Genomic DNA, 7707 nt, shown 5'->3' on the forward strand with positions numbered 1-7707 from the left:
CAGTCAGACATTCATCGTACAATTTCACAACCCTAAAAATGGATATTGTACAGTCTGACACAAATTGCAACCTTTATTTTATTAGGCCCATCTCAAACAGTGTCGATGCAAATAACCTTTAAAATCAATGTTATTGACAGTACAAGGGTCTTGGGCTCTGTTAATCCCCATTCAAGCAAAACATCATCTTATCCAATCATCTGTCCCTACAGAACCAATAATGTCATATTATCATGTCAGTGGCTTACAGTCTGTCGGCCTGTTTTTTTACAACTTGCAGAGGCTTCTGCTGCAACCCCCACCTCTCACAATCCATTTTTATAAAGCTTGAATTCAGCTCAAGTCTGGACGAGTTGCTGTCACATGTCACCAGAACATTTCAGAGTCCTTATTGACAAATTCTGTCAAAAATTCCCATAGCTGGTTCGCTGTAGCAAAGACATCAGCTATATAACTTAGGAACTGTTGCAGGTTACCATTTTGCTGCACGTGTGGAGAGCTAAAGCTACTGAACAGAAAGCTTTGCAGCCTACACACTTTATACATGGTGAGTGCCCATGCCAGCCAATTTCAGAAGAAGACCCCGCACTGCCAACATCTGCTGCAGGTCTCATAGGACCTGTGGGCTGTACACTGCTCATCTGCACTTCTGAGAACCTTTGTTTGTCGGTTTCACACAAGAGTTTAAAAGATAACGAGAGCTTTCTTCTTTAAAAAGGCACAAAAATTAAATTTCCACTCATTTTCTCAACGCAAAAAGAAAAAGTTTTTACTACACCAAGAATTCATTATGATGGTGTGAGAGTTTTTAGGTTAAGGAACAGGTGTTCACACTCTTGAATGGGCAGTATAATTTAATCAATTTTGCACAAGAAAATACACCCCACATACATTATAAAATGCCTCTCTGTAGAACAGCCTATAGTTCCAGCATTTTCTGCTGAAAGAAAAGGCTGCATTAATTCAGTAAATTCTGTTCAGTAGGGGGCAGAAAAACACTTACACAGCTAACACACTAACACACTCTATGCTAACACCATTCAGTAGCTTATAAAGTTGTCCTGGCTATAAATAGGGTTGCAACTAATTATTAATTGATTACCTATGATAATCTACATTGTAAAATGTACAAATTCCTTGTTTTATCCAACCATTTGTCCAAACCCGAAATATGAATATATTTAGTCTAGTCTACAATCATATTACATTAAAGAAAGCAGCAACTCCTCACAGTGGAGAAGCCGCAATCACAGACTGTGGCATTTTTGCTTCAAACATTACTGAAACGGTTAAACTATTATCGATTATAATTTTCAGTTGACAAACCAATTGATTAATCAAATCGTTTCAGCTCTTGACATGAGACAAACATTATATCATTTGCTTAGAGTAGTGTTTCTAACCACCTGAATACATGGTAATTTAAAGGAAGGGTTAAATAAAAAAAAATCATCACTGTAATAAAACTGACCTTCCAGAGAGACTATTTTATGCAATGTAAGCATGTTTGCTCAAAGCCGGCTAATTAACAAAATAACTGTCTCTCATCAAGGGCAAAAAAAAACAAAGCAGGGTTTCCTAAGCTATATTGTTCAAGCTATTATTTTCATTTAAATATATTAAATAATTTGTCAGCTCATATTTGTGGTCCTCCTTCCACAGTTATCATTGAATGTCTGTTTATGGTGAAACAGCGCCCCCTGGAAGAAACGTGTGTTCACTGCCAGTAAATTTCAATGCCATGCCAGAGGAAGCCCGGTGAAGTTATCTTATTTTAATTAAAACATAATACTGTACGGTATTAACATAAAGAGACGTGGCTAAACTGTAAACCGCCAGGACTCCGGAAAAAGAAAAAGTTTAGTCCAGCCTGCTCACATTAATAAGTGATTTCAGTAAATAACCAATTAAACAACCAACGTTTTAACATTAACTACGTTAACTATCTTAGCAGTTACTTTTTAGCTAACGTTACTTAACTATAGCAGGAAGCAGCTGGGCGGGGGTAGAGAGTTGGGAGAGTTTTTAATGAAATTCTACATACCAAAATTACTGTTGATTAAACACAGCCTAAGTAGTCCGAAATTGCGGCAGCTGAGAAGAAACAGCGGCGACCTGGCCACATAAGGTTAACGTTAGCTAAAATATCGATGGACTCTACTGCTTTAGTAACTTACAACTAAAGTCCAGTCAGTGGAAAATTATGACACTATTCAACTCTATTCCGCCATGAAGGAAACACGTCTCCTTTTCTACAAATAACTGGTGAGTGAAGCGCCTGTCTTGTTTGTGTGGATTTAACGTACTGAAGGTAGAACAGCCCGCCGCGGGACTGTCGATGAACTGGGCGGTTGTTACGGCTGTTACGGTACTGCTTAATTGTAAGGTTCCTGTTTTGGCTGGATTTGTGTTAACGGTACACCAAGTTACAGTCACTGTGCTGAAGCCTTGGGCTGGATAAATTAGTTGTTAAGTCACCTGTTTAATGCGTGATTGTGTGTGACAACATACAGAACATGCTGGCTGCTTGTATGTTGTGAATGTTGAATATTGTGTGTTATGTACTGTTGCAAACATGCTGCTCTTAATTAATCGCCCCTTGTGGGATTAAGTTGAAGAATTGAATTGTAGGTTATACAGATGGTCTGGAAATGTTCATCCTTATTTTCTTTTAAAGCAACACTGTACATGGGATATTTGCTTTGGCGTGAGGGATGGTGTGTAAGTAAAGTAGTTGATAGATACACTGATACATTTTGTATTTTTTTTTAAATGTAATCTGTGAATTAAAATTGTATTAATCACACTGCCGATCTGTGCTCTGATTAAAAGCTACACTGTACTGACTTTTAAGATGGTGTCATGCATGTGTGTGATGTGCACTTCTTATTTTCTTTGGCTTGAAAAAAGATCTAAATATAATTTAAACATCATTCTGAGTTGCACAAGAAACAGGCTGAATGTTATGTGGGTTTGTTGTTTTAGCACAAACTCTCAGTTCTTTAGATTAAAGTATTCCTCACAGTCAGATTCAAAATAGAAGGGGAGGGGGGAGTGAAGCACTGTGGGACAGCCCCAGCAGGTGACTGTATTAAAATTAATGGGCAGAGGCTCTGAACGTTGGACTAAGGCTGGATTGTGACATGTTTTGGTAAGGCATTTTTTCCTACATTCTAGCATTTTTTCAACTATTTTGTTCTGTATTTCAGAAAAGATGGTTCAGTGAGAGTTTTTGCTCGTTCCTTTTATTTTAGATTTGTTTGACATGTGGAATACGATGAGCTGTTTGTTATTATCTGTTTTCCTTGTTGTCTCCCGCTGTTAGTTAATTTCAAAACCCATGATCCTCTGTTGCAATCCTTGGTTGTGTGCCTGGTGTGTTCCAAGATAAGTAATGGGTGCAGACAGTTGGATTTTCACATAATCAGGCCATTCTGTAGCTTTCTTGGTCTGGATTCACTCCCTGGAGTCCGCTGTGTCTTATACATTTTGTATTAGCTGCAGGAGACTAAAAGTAACAGTTTTGTGAAGGTGATGCAGGTGGTGGCTCTGGTCTTCGAACACTTCACTTGAGACTTGATAGGATTCAGATTCAGTAAGCAGATTTGAGGTCAGATTGAGACGCGAACCTCAACCGCAGCTTTCACTCAGGCACTTGATGTTTGTGTGACAGTACATCGAGTTGTTCTCATTATCTTCAAAAATCAAACAAACACAGGCTGTACTTCCAAACCACTCATTCTTGCTGATATGCCCTAGTTTTCCATATGCTGCACCTTCTAGCGATTCTGTTGGAAATAGGTCTCTCAGGGGCACAGGATTGATAAGACAAATTCCTTAATCCTGACAGGCAGGCAGGTCTAGCTCAACAGATACAGTAAATCAATGTGTCTGAGAAGTAGCAGCCTTCTGTATCGACTGTGACCCCCCCCCCCCACACACACACACAAACACACACACACACATTTTGTAGGACACGCTACACAGTGATGGCTTGTGATATAGTCTGTCTTCACATTCCAGCTCTGTACATACTAAGTATAAAAAAAGTGTATATGACCCACAAGATGAAGTGTGGTAGGCATCATTACCAAGTACCGTTTAGAGTCAACAGGAGGCTGGAGATGGTTCACCTCATGCCATCTTTTCACTGGACCATTAACCAGGGAGTGAGCGAGTGAGAAGGCAGCCTTCAGCGCCAGAGGCTTTGAGAGACCAGGACGTTTGGATGTATTTTAACCTGTAGATTCAAGATTCAAGCCTGCCCTCTGAATCATATTCAATCCAGGCCCCAAGGAGTGCATGCGATGATGGGTAGGAATTGAAAGCTTTATAGGTAGGAAACCCGGTAGCGGTGATGAATACAAAGTAGAGTTCTTTTTTTCCTGAAGGGAGAGCCCAAACAAGAGCATAGGAGACTCAGTGAATAAATAGTAAGACTGTGTAAAGTCGAAGGGTGGGAAGTGATGAAAATGGGTGTGTATTTCATCATTATAGCAAGTTGTTAGTCATTGAATCACTCAGTCAGTGAACCGGAAGTAAACACTCCCCTCTGGCTCCCCCACGGTTTCCCCCTCATATCATCCTCATCCTTTTTAAGCAGCATGAGATTTCTGAGAATCAGGGCTTGTTCTCACATTTCAGTCCATTTATCTCCTGCTAGATGCTGCTCAGTGATCTTAGCCCTGCATTAGGCTGCACAGAAAAGCATCCAGTGCAAGTAAACAAAAAATCTAGGGATGGCCCATTTTACCCCCCCGTTCTCAACCTTGTCTTCCAAATCACTTACCGTATCTTCAGAACAGCACATTACATTTGTCGTGTTGGAAATGCTCTGTCCTCGTGTTAACAAGCCTTGTTTGCATGTCCTAAAATGTCTGTAGCTGGCACAGAAATGGAGCAGCACTCTGGTGTGGTTGTCATAAAGTTGATATTTCAAGAGATAAATTGCACCCGTGTTTCCTCAGGGTTCTCAGCGAAGGGAAATCAAACGGCCACAGTCAGCTATTGCATAATATCGTGTATCTTAGCAAGATTTACCACATATCTCAGGGTTCTAAATAAATCACATCTGTCAACTGCATTTTGCTCTTTCTGTAATTAATGTGCCCCAGATTTATAATATTCAAGCTCCCCGCTCCCGTCTCTCTTCGTATCCAACAGTGACAAACCACATCAGATGTCAAGGGAAAGAGATTGGGATCATTTCAATCATTTTCTCTTCAGTGAAAATGTTTTTCCCAGTAGACATCTCTGACAGTGATGTGCAAAATACATACATCATGCTGGACATGATCCCACGGTTATTAACCTGTGTATTACTTCAGTTATTTATTTTTTAGCTTCACACGCTGAAACAATTAATCTGCATACGTTTTGATTATTACTTATCAATCAAAAACTACAAACGTTCTTTAAAAGGTTCCAACTTTTGAAACGTGGATGCTTTTCTATTGTAAAATTAATATCTTTGGTTTTTGGACCTCTGATCAGACAAATACATCTGAAAAGTCACCTGGGGTTTCTGGGAATTTGTGATAAGTTTTTTTTCACAATTCTATTGATTTTATATACAAAACAATTGCTTATTATTTGAAGAAAAATATGAATAGATAGTGAAAATGATTAGTTGCTTAGCTACAGTCCTTCAAGGTCTGGTGTACAGAAAGTTGAGACTTAAAACTAAGACACATATACCCAAATAATACTGCACATCTAAGATTTCTAACAAACCAAGCAATGAGGACATCTCTCACACTGTAACTAGATATAAGTAGCTGTCTTCTGTATTGAATTTCAGCACTGAAAAGATCTTTACATTTAGTACAAGTCAGAAATTAGAGTGCTCTGGGGAACGTGCTGTTGAAACGTACTAAAATTGATACTGATATAGGCTTCTGATTATCTTATTCCTGCTGATTTCCCTCTCAGTATTGCAAAGATGATCAAACTGAGTAAAAGATGGATAAGGAATTACTGTGGAAATTGATTCTGATTAATTGCATCCTGGCTCTTCAGCAGCATTTACACCTGTCTTGTACAAATATGCTTAAGGTAATACAGAATAAAAACAAGTGTCTTAATTGTAGCAAACTAAAACATGTGGTCAGCTGATTTGACATATTGTGTTGAAAGCTTTAGCTGAAGTTTTCTATAATTCACTTGATTGCAGTCTGCACTATAGCCAGCTCTGATGTTATTGTTAAGTATTTATGGAGAGAAACACTGCTCAGCCGCTGCAAGGCTTTGCTGAGGTGCTGCAGCTTAAAAAAACGTTGAAACAAGAGAGAAGAAACCCCACACACAGGCTGCACAGATCATTGCAGCAGCAGAGGCTCTTTTCTATTGTGAAGTGTGACATAAACTGCTATCAAGATTGCTCTTTGTCTCAAATGCATAGCGTGACAGCTGGTGATAAAGACTCTGTCCATCAAGACTTTTTCCGTAGTGATGCATGAAGGCCTGTGTGCTCTGGTAAAATTATGAACATACTGTAGTAGCAATTGTGCAGTGATGGAAATCCACACACTTCTTGATACATTCCTATCTCTCAACAAAAAAATAGACGTATGTAAAATGTTGCACATTTGCAAAATAATGATCCTTGATTTGATGAGATATTGTCTTACGTTGTTCTAAGAACGTTATAGCAGAAACAGTTGACTGATGGAAAATGAATGAACAAAAATTTAGATAATTACCCGTTTCAGTCATTTTTCAAGCAAAAATGACAACCATCCTCCAGTTTTTGTTCCTCCACTGTAAGGATTTGCTGCTTTTATGTCATTGTATACTGAATATGGGTGGTTAAAAAAAAAAGAGACATTTGAAGACATCACCTTGGACAAAAAATTCTAATGGCCATTTTATACACAGAATGATTAAGATTAGATTGGTACAGGAATGCAGCAGTTTGCTGCACAATATGATACTGTAAATGGCAATGCAGCTTCCAGCAATAATACAGTAAAACTGCTGCTTAAACAAAAAGTTGAATGTTTGTCAGAATTTTTCAGGCCGGGTTGACCTGCTGAAAAAGCCGATCCGTGACAGATGTCAAGCTATTGCTAGTTGCTGTTGCAGTTTTCTGGTTTTGCTGTTACAAAAATTAAGATATAAGTGACAGACCACTTACGGATGTGAACGAACAACATTAAAACTTTGACCCATTCTTACTGATGTTCTTTTAAGGCACTCATCAATCATTTTTTCCTTTGACTAGAAACATAGTGGCAGCCACTTCTAAGCTCTCCAATCCTTGTGTGGAGCTTAGCCCTGCTTTCTCTGTTCATTTTCCTGAGGGCAGTCTTCCTCTACCTTCGTATTGATCTGCTGTGCAGCATCAACATGCTGGAGTGTCAATTAGAGAGCCCCTCCTGCCCATCTGTTAGAGGAGAGCTACAACACATCTCTAAAAGTTTTCCTGGCTGGCTTCACCATCCAGCAGCTGCTCGAGTCTCAGAAGATGAAGAGAGAAAAATCTGTCGAAAATAAATATACATTTATTCCAGATGTATCCTTGTTTGTATTTATAATGTTTCTTTTGCAGCACTGATTAGACTATAAAATGCTTTGGCTGGAGCTGTGAAATTTTTTAATGTAAAGTGTTCATTTATTCCAGATGTATCCTTGTTTGTATTTATAATGTTTCTTTTGCAGCACTGATTAGACTATAAAATGCTTTGGCTGGAGCTGTGAAATTTTTTA

General features: G+C 38.8%; 1 protein-coding gene across 2 annotated transcripts in view; it reads left to right on the forward strand.

The window, feature by feature from the left end:
* The first annotated feature begins 1744 nt into the window (after positions 1 to 1744).
* The window catches only part of LOC123956610 (metabotropic glutamate receptor 4-like), a 174246-nt gene continuing 168283 nt past the window's right edge, over positions 1745 to 7707 (forward strand). For both annotated transcript variants that reach the window (XR_006821583.1, XM_046028924.1), the window contains exon 1: positions 1745 to 2265. The gene's annotated coding sequence lies outside the window, so the exon portion shown is untranslated. The remainder of the gene's footprint in view (positions 2266 to 7707) is intronic.

The sequence above is a fragment of the Micropterus dolomieu genome, linkage group LG18 (assembly GCF_021292245.1).
Source record: "Micropterus dolomieu isolate WLL.071019.BEF.003 ecotype Adirondacks linkage group LG18, ASM2129224v1, whole genome shotgun sequence".
NCBI lineage: Eukaryota > Metazoa > Chordata > Actinopteri > Centrarchiformes > Centrarchidae > Micropterus > Micropterus dolomieu.